Source organism: Oncorhynchus kisutch, linkage group LG1, assembly GCF_002021735.2.
Source record: "Oncorhynchus kisutch isolate 150728-3 linkage group LG1, Okis_V2, whole genome shotgun sequence".
Taxonomy (NCBI): domain Eukaryota; kingdom Metazoa; phylum Chordata; class Actinopteri; order Salmoniformes; family Salmonidae; genus Oncorhynchus; species Oncorhynchus kisutch.
Genome location: NC_034174.2, coordinates 9,048,391 through 9,063,273, shown reverse-complemented (window position 1 = coordinate 9,063,273; position 14,883 = coordinate 9,048,391).

Here is a 14,883-nt window from a genome sequence, read left to right as displayed (position 1 = left end):
GAGAGAGAGAGAGAGAGAGAGAGAGAGAGAGAGAGAGAGAGAGAGAGAGAGAGAGAGAGAGAGAGAGAGAGACAGAGAGAGAGAGAGAGAGAGAGAGAGAGAGAGAGAGAGAGACAGAGAGAGAGAGAGAGAGACAGAGAGAGAGAGACAGAGAGAGAGAGAGAGAGACAGACAGAGAGAGAGACAGAGAGAGAGACAGAGAGACAGAGAGAGAGAGAGAGAGAGACAGAGAGAGACAGAGAGAGAGAGAGAGAGTTTAACACTTGCAGAGGTTTGAATCTACTGAGTTGAATTTGACAGTAACACTGAAAGGGAATACCCCCAGTGATAAACTGTAACAATCCCACGTTAGAGCTCTCTATTCATGTCCGTGTAAATAGTCGTCTGTCTGTGACCCTTATTGGGTGCCAAAGCCCCAAATCCCAGATTAAGTCCCCACATACAATTTTAAACCTTCCCAAAGATGACATCATTCTCTAGACCAGGGGAAACCCCAGGAAGTAGAACACAAGGACAGGCAGGTTCCATATCAGAATCCTACAGTTTGTGTACCTTAGTCTAGCTACGGGACTCTGCACCACTGTTGTAGTAAGATGTGCTTGAATGCCCCGTTTAACTTACCACGTACAGATATTGGATCTTAATTTGATCACTCTTTTGTTTCTGAGGTAATTTCCTGCACCATAGGTTATGCAGATGAGCTTCATGGTTTTTACATAAATTCCCTGAAAACACGATGATGTGAAGAGTATTAGACTTTTCACAGCCTAATTTTGACAAGCTAATAGCCTAAACACAATCAAGCAACATTATGGACTAAATGTTAAAATGATGTTGCAGCAGGATAATTTTGCCGTGACAATACTGGTCAAATGAAGATCCTATAACTGTAAGTCTCATGATGTTCTCCTACAGATGCTATCTTTGAGATCTCAGAAGAGTATTCCAGGAGGGAAATCAAAGATGAAAGAAATAAGACAAGAAATTCAAAGCAATGAAACTTGTAAAGTAGAAAATAATATTGAATTTGATCTGTCTGTAATCATCCTCTACCTTCCCTCAGATTTCCCCTCTCTCCCTTCTCTGTCCTTAAACAGTGTACTTTAATGCCATGGTCCTCTCTGTTCTATTTTCAGACTGCTCTGACACTTTCACCATTATTTATTTATTGCTGCTTGCCTTGCTTGGTTCCATGGTTTGATGTACTTAAGAAAAAACATATATATATATAACAAATTGGAATCTGCAGTAGCTTCAAAAAAGAAAACAATGCAATGTGTTTGTCTCTAAGCTCCGGTTCGTCCTACCCTCTGTGTGACATCATCGTCTCACTATAACAACAACATGCTGCACAAATAGCAGAACTCAAGAGAAACTCAAGACGTCTGCATTAGTTAGCAGGTGATACAATGTTAATGGGAGGTGGGGGGGTGGGGGGGGGGGGGGGGGTACTCTATCACAGGAGGTTGGTGGCACCTTAACTGGGGAGGCTTGTGGTAATGACTGGAGCGGATTAAGATGGAATGGTATCAAATCAAATACATCAACAATGTGGTCTCCAGTGGTTTGATGCCATTCCATCTGACATTATCAGCAACCTCCGCTGTGTAACTCTGCAGTAAATGACTTGTGTGGTTTGATGCCATTCCATCTGGCTCCGTTCCGGACATTATCAGCAACCCCCCCTGTGTAAGTCTGTAGTAAATGACTTGTGTTGTTTGCCAACGTGCCTCACATAACTAGACTGGTTAAACCAGACTGACTGACTGTTCAAACAACAGGGAAATGTACCACAATCAGTTTGGATGCTATCGCATTGTATTCAGGATTGGGAATTCTATCTGCTGTTGGCTGTAGAGATGGTGCGTGTTGGATAGATAGCTGTTGGCTGTAGAGAAGGTGTTGGATATATAGCTGTTGGCTGTAGAGATGGTGCGTGTTGGATAGATAGCTGTTGGCTGTAGAGATGGTGTTGGATAGATAGCTGTTGGCTGTAGAGATGGTGTTGGATAGATAGCTGTTGGCTGTAGAGATGGTGTTGGATAATTAGCTGTTGGCTGTAGAGAAGGTGTTGGATAGATAGCTGTTGGCTGTAGAGATGGTGTTGGATAGATAGCTGTTGGCTGTAGAGATGGTGTTGGATAGATAGCTGTTGGCTGTAGAGATGGTGCGTGTTGGATAGATAGCTGTTGGCTGTAGAGATGGTGTTGGATAGATAGCTGTTGGCTGTAGAGAAGGTGTTGGATAGATAGCTGTTGGCTGTAGAGATGGTGTTGGATAGATAGCTGTTGGCTGTAGAGAAGGTGTTGGATAGATAGCTGTTGGCTGTAGAGATGGTGTTGGATAGATAGCTGTTGGCTGTAGAGATGGTGCGTGTTGGATAGATAGCTGTTGGCTGTAGAGATGGTGCGTGTTGGATAGATAGCTGTTGGCTGTAGAGATGGTGTTGGATAATTAGCTGTTGGCTGTAGAGAAGGTGTTGGATAGATAGCTGTTGGTTGTAGAGATGGTGTTGGATAGATAGCTGTTGGCTGTAGAGATGGTGTTGGATAGATAGCTGTTGGCTGTAGAGATGGTGCGTGTTGGATAGATAGCTGTTGGCTGTAGAGATGGTGCGTGTTGGATAGATAGCTGTTGGCTGTAGAGAAGGTGTTGGATAGATAGCTGTTGGCTGTAGAGATGGTGTTGGATAATTAGCTGTTGGCTGTAGAGAAGGTGTTGGATAGATAGCTGTTGGCTGTAGAGATGGTGTTGGATAGATAGCTGTTGGCTGTAGAGATGGTGTTGGATAGATAGCTGTTGGCAGTAGAGATGGTGCGTGTTGGATAGATAGCTGTTGGCTGTAGAGATGGTGTTGGATAGATAGCTGTTGGCTGTAGAGATGGTGCGTGTTGGATAGATAGCTGTTGGCTGTAGAGATGGTGCGTGTTGGATAGATAGCTGTTGGCTGTAGAGATGGTGTTGGATATATAGCTGTTGGCTGTAGAGATGGTGTTGGATAGATAGCTGTTGGCTGTAGAGATGGTGCGTGTTGGATAGATAGCTGTTGGCTGTAGAGATGGTGTTGGATAGATAGCTGTTGGCTGTAGAGAAGGTGTTGGATAGATAGCTGTTGGCTGTAGAGATGGTGTTGGATAGATAGCTGTTGGCTGTAGAGAAGGTGTTGGATAGATAGCTGTTGGCTGTAGAGATGGTGTTGGATAGATAGCTGTTGGCTGTAGAGATGGTGCGTGTTGGATAGATAGCTGTTGGCTGTAGAGATGGTGCGTGTTGGATAGATAGCTGTTGGCTGTAGAGATGGTGTTGGATAATTAGCTGTTGGCTGTAGAGAAGGTGTTGGATAGATAGCTGTTGGTTGTAGAGATGGTGTTGGATAGATAGCTGTTGGCTGTAGAGATGGTGTTGGATAGATAGCTGTTGGCTGTAGAGATGGTGCGTGTTGGATAGATAGCTGTTGGCTGTAGAGATGGTGCGTGTTGGATAGATAGCTGTTGGCTGTAGAGAAGGTGTTGGATAGATAGCTGTTGGCTGTAGAGATGGTGTTGGATAATTAGCTGTTGGCTGTAGAGAAGGTGTTGGATAGATAGCTGTTGGCTGTAGAGATGGTGTTGGATAGATAGCTGTTGGCTGTAGAGATGGTGTTGGATAGATAGCTGTTGGCTGTAGAGATGGTGCGTGTTGGATAGATAGCTGTTGGCTGTAGAGATGGTGTTGGATAGATAGCTGTTGGCTGTAGAGATGGTGCGTGTTGGATAGATAGCTGTTGGCTGTAGAGATGGTGCGTGTTGGATAGATAGCTGTTGGCTGTAGAGATGGTGTTGGATATATATAGCTGTTGGCTGTAGAGATGGTGTTGGATAGATAGCTGTTGGCTGTAGAGATGGTGTTGGATAATTAGCTGTTGGCTGTAGAGAAGGTGTTGGATAGATAGCTGTTGGCTGTAGAGATGGTGTTGGATAGATAGCTGTTGGCTGTAGAGATGGTGTTGGATAATTAGCTGTTGGCTGTAGAGAAGGTGTTGGATAGATAGCTGTTGGCTGTAGAGATGGTGTTGGATAGATAGCTGTTGGCTGTAGAGATGGTGTTGGATAGATAGCTGTTGGCTGTAGAGATGGTGCGTGTTGGATAGATAGCTGTTGGCTGTAGAGATGGTGTTGGATAGATAGCTGTTGGCTGTAGAGATGGTGCGTGTTGGATAGATAGCTGTTGGCTGTAGAGATGGTGCGTGTTGGATAGATAGCTGTTGGCTGTAGAGATGGTGTTGGATATATAGCTGTTGGCTGTAGAGATGGTGTTGGATAGATAGCTGTTGGCTGTAGAGATGGTGTTGGATAGATAGCTGTTGGCTGTAGAGATGGTGTTGGATAGATAGCTGTTGGCTGTAGAGAAGGTGTTGGATAGATAGCTGTTGGCTGTAGAGATGGTGTTGGATAGATAGCTGTTGGCTGTAGAGAAGGTGTTGGATAGATAGCTGTTGGCTGTAGAGATGGTGTTGGATAGATAGCTGTTGGCTGTAGAGATGGTGTTGGATAGATAGCTGTTGGCTGTAGAGATGGTGCGTGTTGGATAGATAGCTGTTGGCTGTAGAGATGGTGTTGGATAATTAGCTGTTGGCTGTAGAGAAGGTGTTGGATAGATAGCTGTTGGTTGTAGAGATGGTGTTGGATAGATAGCTGTTGGCTGTAGAGATGGTGTTGGATAGATAGCTGTTGGCTGTAGAGATGGTGCGTGTTGGATAGATAGCTGTTGGCTGTAGAGATGGTGCGTGTTGGATAGATAGCTGTTGGCTGTAGAGAAGGTGTTGGATAGATAGCTGTTGGCTGTAGAGATGGTGTTGGATAATTAGCTGTTGGCTGTAGAGAAGGTGTTGGATAGATAGCTGTTGGCTGTAGAGATGGTGTTGGATAGATAGCTGTTGGCTGTAGAGATGGTGTTGGATAGATAGCTGTTGGCTGTAGAGATGGTGCGTGTTGGATAGATAGCTGTTGGCTGTAGAGATGGTGTTGGATAGATAGCTGTTGGCTGTAGAGATGGTGCGTGTTGGATAGATAGCTGTTGGCTGTAGAGATGGTGCGTGTTGGATAGATAGCTGTTGGCTGTAGAGATGGTGTTGGATATATATAGCTGTTGGCTGTAGAGATGGTGTTGGATAGATAGCTGTTGGCTGTAGAGATGGTGTTGGATAATTAGCTGTTGGCTGTAGAGAAGGTGTTGGATAGATAGCTGTTGGCTGTAGAGATGGTGTTGGATAGATAGCTGTTGGCTGTAGAGATGGTGCGTGTTGGATAGATAGCTGTTGGCTGTAGAGAAGGTGTTGGATAGATAGCTGTTGGCTATAGAGATGGTGCGTGTTGGATAGATAGCTGTTGGCTGTAGAGAAGGTGTTGGATAGATGGCTGTTGGCTGTAGAGATGGTGCGTATTGGATAGATAGCTGTTGGCTGTAGAGATGGTGCGTGTTGGATAGATAGCTGTTGGCTGTAGAGATGGTGTTGGATAGATAGCTGTTGGCTGTAGAGATGGTGTTGGATAGATAGCTGTTGGCTGTAGAGATGGTGCTTGTTGGATAGATAGCTGTTGGCTGTAGAGATGGTGTTGGATAATTAGCTGTTGGCTGTAGAGAAGGTGTTGGATAGATAGCTGTTGGCTGTAGAGATGGTGTTGGATAGATAGCTGTTGGCTGTAGAGATGGTGCGTGTTGGATAGATAGCTGTTGGCTGTAGAGATGGTGTTGGATAGATAGCTGTTGGCTGTAGAGATGGTGTTGGATAATTAGCTGTTGGCTGTAGAGAAGGTGTTGGATAGATAGCTGTTGGCTGTAGAGATGGTGTTGGATAGATAGCTGTTGGCTGTAGAGATGGTGCATGTTGGATAGATAGCTGTTGGCTGTAGAGATGGTGCGTGTTGGATAGATAGCTGTTGGCTGTAGAGATGGTGTTGGATAGATAGCTGTTGGCTGTAGAGATGGTGCGTGTTGGATAGATAGCTGTTGGCTGTAGAGATGGTGCGTGTTGGATAGATAGCAGGATGGCAGTGACATGTGGTCAAGCTATTAGGGGAAGGGGAGGGGGACACGGTGTGAAAGAGGCCCGTATTGTCAATCTCAATCTCTTTTGGGGTAGTGGGGGATGGGAGTAAGGGGGTGGAGGGTCAGAGTTCATTGAGAATGGCTCTTGGGTAGTGGAGAGAAGAGATTTTCATGCCATTCATTGGTCATATCTATTTACACCTTTGAATTAAAGGGATACTTTGAGATTTTGGAAATTAGGTCCTTTATCTACTTCCTCAGAGTCAGATTCATTTCTGGAAAGCATTTGTATGTATCTGTGCAGTTTGAAGGAAGGTGCTAGCAGATTTTGTATTTAAAAAAATAAATAAATGTAACCTATATTTAACTGGGCAAATATTTGTTTAATTGAACCTTTATCCAGCGAGGATGGGGGCTGGGATTAAAAGTAAAACATGTCATTAAATAAAAATATAAATATAGGACAAAACACAACAAGAGAGACAACAACAACACTACATAAAGAGAGACAACACAACACTACATAAAGAGAGACAACACAACACTACATAAAGAGAGACAACACAACACTACATAAAGAGAGACAACACAACACTACATAAAGAGAGACAACACAACACTACATAAAGAGAGACAACAACAACACTACATAAAGAGAGACAACAACAACACTACATAAAGAGAGACAACACAACACTACATAAAGAGAGACAACACAACACTACATAAAGAGAGACAACAACAACACTACATAAAGAGAGACAACAACAACACTACATAAAGAGAGACAACACTACATAAAGAGAGACAACACAACACTACATAAAGAGAGACAACACAACACTACATAAAGAGAGACAACACAACACTACATAAAGAGAGACAACACAACACTACATAAAGAGAGACAACACAACACTACATAAAGAGAGACAACAACAACACTACATAAAGAGAGACAACAACAACACTACATAAAGAGAGACAACAACAACACTACATAAAGAGAGACAACACAACACTACATAAAGAGAGACAACACAACACTACATAAAGAGAGACAACACAACACTACATAAAGAGAGACAACAACAACACTACATAAAGAGAGACAACACAACACTACATAAAGAGAGACAACACAACACTACATAAAGAGAGACAACAACAACACTACATAAAGAGAGACAACACAACACTACATAAAGAGAGACAACACAACACTACATAAAGAGAGACAACAACAACACTACATAAAGAGAGACAACACAACACTACATAAAGAGAGACAACAACAACACTACATAAAGAGAGACAACACAACACTACATAAAGAGAGACACCACAACACTACATAAAGAGAGACAACACAACACTACATAAAGAGAGACAACACAACACTACATAAAGAGAGACAACACAACACTACATAAAGAGAGACAACAACAACACTACATAAAGAGAGACAACACAACACTACATAAAGAGAGACAACACAACACTACATAAAGAGAGACAACAACAACACTACATAAAGAGAGACAACACAACACTACATAAAGAGAGACAACACAACACTACATAAAGAGAGACAACACAACACTACATAAAGAGAGACAACACAACACTACATAAAGAGAGACAACACAACACTACATAAAGAGAGACAACAACAACACTACATAAAGAGAGACAACACAACACTACATAAAGAGAGACAACACAACACTACATAAAGAGAGACAACAACAACACTACATAAAGAGAGACAACAACAACACTACATAAAGAGAGACAACAACAACACTACATAAAGAGAGACAACAACAACACTACATAAAGAGAGACAACACAACACTACATAAAGAGAGACAACAACAACACTACATAAAGAGAGACAACAACAACACTACATAAAGAGAGACAACAACAACACTACATAAAGAGAGACAACAACAACACTACATAAAGAGAGACAACAACAACACTACATAAAGAGAGACAACAACAACACTACATAAAGAGAGACAACAACAACACTACATAAAGAGAGACAACAACAACACTACATAAAGAGAGACAACAACAACACTACATAAAGAGAGACAACAACAACACTACATAAAGAGAGACAACAACAACACTACATAAAGAGAGACAACAACAACACTACATAAAGAGAGACAACAACAACACTACATAAAGAGAGACAACAACAACACTACATAAAGAGAGACAACAACAACACTACATAAAGAGAGACAACAACAACACTACATAAAGAGAGACAACACAACACAACAAGAGAGACAACACAACACTACATAAAGAGAGACAACAACAACACTACATAAAGAGAGACAACACAACACAACAAGAGAGACAACACAACACTACATAAAGAGAGACAACACAACACAACAAGAGAGACAACACAACACTACATAAAGAGAGACAACAACAACACTACATAAAGAGAGACAACACAACACTACATAAAGAGAGACAACACAACACAACAAGAGAGACAACACAACACTACATAAAGAGAGACAACAACAACACTACATAAAGAGAGACAACACAACACAACAAGAGAGACAACAACAACACTACATAAAGAGAGACAACACAACACTACATAAAGAGAGACAACACAACACTACATAAAGAGAGACAACACAACACTACATAAAGAGAGACAACACAACACTACATAAAGAGAGACAACACAACACTACATAAAGAGAGACAACACAACACTACATAAAGAGAGACAACAACAACACTACATAAAGAGAGACAACACAACACTACATAAAGAGAGACAACACAACACTACATAAAGAGAGACAACACAACACTACATAAAGAGAGACAACACAACACTACATAAAGAGAGACAACAACAACACTACATAAAGAGAGACAACAACAACACTACATAAAGAGAGACAACACAACACTACATAAAGAGAGACAACACAACACTACATAAAGAGAGACAACAACAACACTACATAAAGAGAGACAACACAACACTACATAAAGAGAGACAACACAACACTACATAAAGAGAGACAACAACAACACTACATAAAGAGAGACAACACAACACTACATAAAGAGAGACAACACAACACTACATAAAGAGAGACCTAAGACAACAACATAGCAAGGCAGCAACACATGACAACACAGCATGGTAGCAACACAACATGGTAGCAGCACAACATGGTAGGAGCACAAAACATGGTCCAAACAGTATTGGGGACAGACAACAGCACAAAGGTCAAGAAGGTAGAGACAACAATACATCACACAAAATGGCCACCACTGTCAGTAAGAGTGTCCATGATTGAGTCTTTGAATGAAGAGATGGAGATAAAACTGTCCAGTTTGAGTGTTTGTTGCAGGTACCCATATACTTCTAGTCATTGTGCTAACTCTAGTTAGCATTGGCTTGCGAAACTACCTCTAACTACCTCACACACGAACGCACACACACACACACACACACACACACACACACACACACACACACACACACACACACACACACACACACACACACACACACACACACACACACACACACACACACACACACATTCATTGGCCACATTAATAAATGGATCACTAGTTACTTTAAATAACACCACTTTAATAATGTCTACATATCTTACATTACTCATATCACATGTATACACTGTATTTTATACCATCTATTGCATCTCTTCTATGCCGCTCGGTCATCGCTCATCCATATATTTATATGTACATATTCTATTCACCCCTTTAGATGTGTGTGTATTAGGTAGTTGTTGGGAATTGTTAGATTACATGTTAGATATTACTGCACTGTCGAAACTAGAAGCACAAGCATTTCGCTACACTCACACAATAACATCTGCTAACCATGTGTATGTGACCAATAACATCTGCTAACCATGTGTATGTGACCAATAACATCTGCTAATCATGTGTATGTGACCAATAACATCTGCTAACCATGTGTATGTGACCAATAACATCTGCTAACCATGTGTATGTGACCAATAACATCTGCTAACCATGTGTATGTGACCAATAACATCTGCTAATCATGTGTATGTGACCAATAACATCTGCTAACCATGTGTATGTGACCAATAACATCTGCTAATCATGTGTATGTGACCAATAACATCTGCTAACCATGTGTATGTGACCAATAACATCTGCTAACCATGTGTATGTGACCAATAACATCTGCTAACCATGTGACCATTAACATCTGCTAACCATGTGTATGTGACCAATAACATCTGCTAACCATGTGTATGTGACCAATAACATCTGCTAACCATGTGACCAATAACATCTGCTAACCATGTGTATGTGACCAATAACATCTGCTAACCATGTGTATGTGACCAATAACATCTGCTAACCATGTGTATGTGACCAATAACATCTGCTAACCATGTGACCAATAACATCTGCTAACCATGTGACCAATAACATCTGCTAACCATGTGTATGTGACCAATAACATGTGATTTGATTTGAAACTTCCTCCATATTGGACATTTTATACCGAACACATAAAAATGGTATTCACGAAATCATCTGACTCTCGGGAAGTAGATGAACGGGCCTCATTGACAAAATCCCGAACTATTCCTTTAAGTGCATTCATTCAGCATTTATTGTACCCAGTGAAATCTATCGTACAATGGGAAAAAAATGATACCCAATAGAATGTGTTGGTTGTTTAGCAACAAAATCGATGCGCACTCAACCATGGGGGAAAACAGACGAGGTTGGTTTAGATTGTTGACAACATGTCAACTATATTTAGTCTCCAATATTTATTGAAAACGTAAATACATTTGTACAATGAGCACTGACGTCTCTCAAATACATTGTTACAGTTTTTGGTTAGCTAGAGAATTTTAGCCATATCAGCACTGACATGAAATCTGTCAAAACACCTCAAAACAAGACATGCTATCAAGAACAAGATAAACGGAGCTGAAATGAGCCACCTACCATTCCTCATGTGGCAGTTTCTTGTCATTGTTGCTGGTTATCAGACCATTTACAATCATAGCAAAGCCACGGCAACGCACATAATTTTCGTGACATTGTGAGACAACACGTCTATATTGTTTAAATATTTTTTTTGCACTTAAATTCTGCTTCCCTTTTCAAAAAGCCAAAAGAGAGGCAATAAATAGTCATTCTTTCATGTACAGTAATTTATGAAAGCAAGTCTTTTAAACTGTAGAGATTTCTTAGAGAGGAAGCTGATGTTATGTCATCTATCAGACCCCTGTCTATTTCATCCATTTTGTCTGTCTGTGTCTGTGTCTGTGTCTGTGTCTGTGTCTGTGTCTGTGTCTGTGTCTGTGTCTGTGTCTGTGTCTGTGTCTGTGTCTGTGTCTGTGTCTGTGTCTGTGTCTGTGTCTGTGTCTGTGTCTGTGTCTGTGTCTGTGTCTGTGTCTGTGTGTGTGTGTGGTGATAATTATGAATGAATGAAGGGCGCCAACCAAGGAAAAGGATTCTCCATTTTCATGTATGACCTCAACCACTGTCTAAAACTAAGAAAGGAGGTTCATTCATAATGACACACACACACACACACATGCGCGTGTGCGGTTACCCCTGGGAGGAAGAGGGGGGTAAAGTCCATTTCTGATGAGGCAATGTCCAGGTGAGATCACTACTGGACTCTATACTAACTCTCTACCGGATGGGTTCATATTTCCATCCTATAACCATTTACACTGATGCATTGCTCATTACAACCTCTTAAGGATCGAACCCCCTTTTTTCTTTTTTTTTTAAATGTACGCCTAAAATGTCATACCTAAATCTAACTGCCTGTAGCTCAGGACCTGAAACAAGGCTATGCTGATTCCTGATGTCATTTGAAAGGAAACACTTTGAAGTTTGTGGAAATGTGAAATTAATGTAGGAGAATATAACACATTACATCTGGTAAAAAATAATTAAAAGAAAAAAACATGCATTTTATTTGATTTATTTAAAAAAAAATTGTACCATCATCTTTGAAATGCAAGAGAAAGGCCATAGTGTATTATTCCAGCCCAGGTGCAATATAGATTTTGGCCACTAGATGACAGCAGTGTTTGTGCAACGTTTTAGACTGATCTAATGAACCATTGCATATCTGTTCAAAATATTGTATCAAGACTACCCAAATGTGCCTAATTGGTGTATTAATACATGTTCAAGTACATAACTGTGCACTCTCCTCAAACAATAGTCTCTATGGGGGTGCCACAGGGTTCAATTCTTGGACCGACTCTCTTCTCTGTATACATCAATGAGGTCGCTCTTGCTGCTGGTGAGTCCCTGATCCACCTCTACGCAGACGACACCATTCTGTATACTTCCGGCCCTTCTTTGGACACTGTGTTAACAACCCTCCAGGCAAGCTTCAATGCCATACAACTCTCCTTCCGTGGCCTCCAATTGCTCTTAAATACAAGTAAAACTAAATGCATGCTCTTCAACCGATCGCTACCTGCACCTACCCGCCTGTCCAACATCACTACTCTGGACGGCTCTGACTTAGAATACGTGGACAACTACAAATACTTAGGTGTCTGGTTAGACTGTAAACTCTCCTTCCAGACCCATATCAAACATCTCCAATCCAAAGTTAAATCTAGAATTGGCTTCCTATTTCGCAACAAAGCATCCTTCACTCATGCTGCCAAACATACCCTTGTAAAACTGACCATCCTACCAATCCTCGACTTTGGCGATGTCATTTACAAAATAGCCTCCAATACCCTACTCAACAAATTGGATGCAGTCTATCACAGTGCAATCCGTTTTATCACCAAAGCCCCATATACTACCCACCATTGCGACCTGTACGCTCTCGTTGGCTGGCCCTCGCTTCATACTCGTCGCCAAACCCACTGGCTCCATGTCATCTACAAGACCCTGCTAGGTAAAGTCCCCCCTTATCTCAGCTCGCTGGTCACCATAGCATCTCCCACCTGTAGCACACGCTCCAGCAGGTATATCTCTCTAGTCACCCCCAAAACCAATTCTTTCTTTGGCCGCCTCTCCTTCCAGTTCTCTGCTGCCAATGACTGGAACGAACTACAAAAATCTCTGAAACTGGAAACACTTATCTCCCTCACTAGCTTTAAGCACCAACTGTCAGAGCAGCTCACAGATTACTGCACCTGTACATAGCCCACCTATAATTTAGCCCAAACAACTACCTCTTTCCCAACTGTATTTAATTTTAATTTATTTATTTATTTTGCTCCTTTGCACCCCATTATTTTTATTTCTACTTTGCACATTCTTCCATTGCAAAACTACCATTCCAGTATTTTACTTGCTATATTTTATTTACTTTGCCATCATGGCCTTTTTTGCCTTTACCTCCCTTCTCACCTCATTTGCTCACATTGTATATAGACTTGTTTATACTGCATTATTGACTGTATGTTTGTTTTTACTTCATGTGTAACTCTGTGTCGTTTTATCTGTCGAACTGCTTTGCTTTATCTTGGCCAGGTCGCAATTGTAAATGAGAACTTGTTCTCAACTTGCCTACCTGGTTAAATAAAGGTAAATAAATAAATAAATAAATAAATAGCATGGCATTATTTCACTGTAGTAGCTACTGTATATCAGTTAGATTAACAAGGACTTAATCTTTCTGCCCATATCAGATATGTCTATGTCCTGGGAAATGTTCTTGTTACTTACAACCACATGCTAATCACATTAGCCTACGTTAGCTCAACCTCATGCTAATCACATTAGCCTACGTTAGCTCAACCTCATGCTAATCACATTAGCCTACGTTAGCTCAACCTCATGCTAATCACATTAGCCTACGTTAGCTCAACCGTCCCGCGAGGGGGAGGGGGTGAGGGGGGCACCGATCCCGTAGAGGTTAACCCCACAAAACAGCAAACATCAGATATGTCTATGTCCTGGGAAATATATTTTGTGTAGTATTGAGTACAGAAACATACACACAATAATGTATTATTGTGGATAGTCAGATTAATATAATAGTTATATTTAAACATTTACATACTTTGCAAGAATAATGATTTCCCTAATAATCTTGTCTCCATGGACAATGGACAAAATCCATAATCAGAATAAACCTTCTACCACAGCGACCATGTTTTTTGGGGGGGAAGCATATTTGATACTGAGTTCGAACATATAAAGTTTGTATGTTCAAACTACTTCTAAGACTCATACATTCCGTTGCTCCAAACTCACCTAATTCGCGCTAAAGAGGGATGCTTGCTCGGCTGTTGCTAACACCAACCCAAACTCACCTAATTCGCGCTAAAGAGGGATGCTTGCTCGGCTGGGTTAAGGTTAGGGTTAGGGTAAGGGTTAAGGTTAGGGTAAGGGTTAAGGTTAGGGTTAGGGTTAGGGTAAGGGTTAAGGTTTGGGATAGGGTAAGGGTTAGGGTTAAGGTTAGGGTTAGGGTAAGGGTTAAGGTTTGGGATAGGATTAGGGTAAGGGTTAAGGTTTGGGATAGAGTTAGGGTAAGGGTTAAGGTTAGGTTTAGGGTAAGGGTTAAGGTTAGGGTTAGGGTAAGGGTTAAGGTTTGGGATAGGGTTAGGGTAAGGGTTAAGGTAAGGGTTAAGGTTAGGGTTAGGGTAAGGGTTAAGGTTTGGGATAGGGTTAGGATAAGGGTTAAGGTTTGGGATAGGATTAGGGTAAGGGTTAAGGTAAGGGTTAAGGTTAGGGTTAGGGTAAGGGTTAAGGTTTGGGATAGGGTTAGGGTAAGGGTTAAGGTTTGGGATAGGATTAGGGTAAGGGTTAAGGTTTGGGATAGGATTAGGGTAA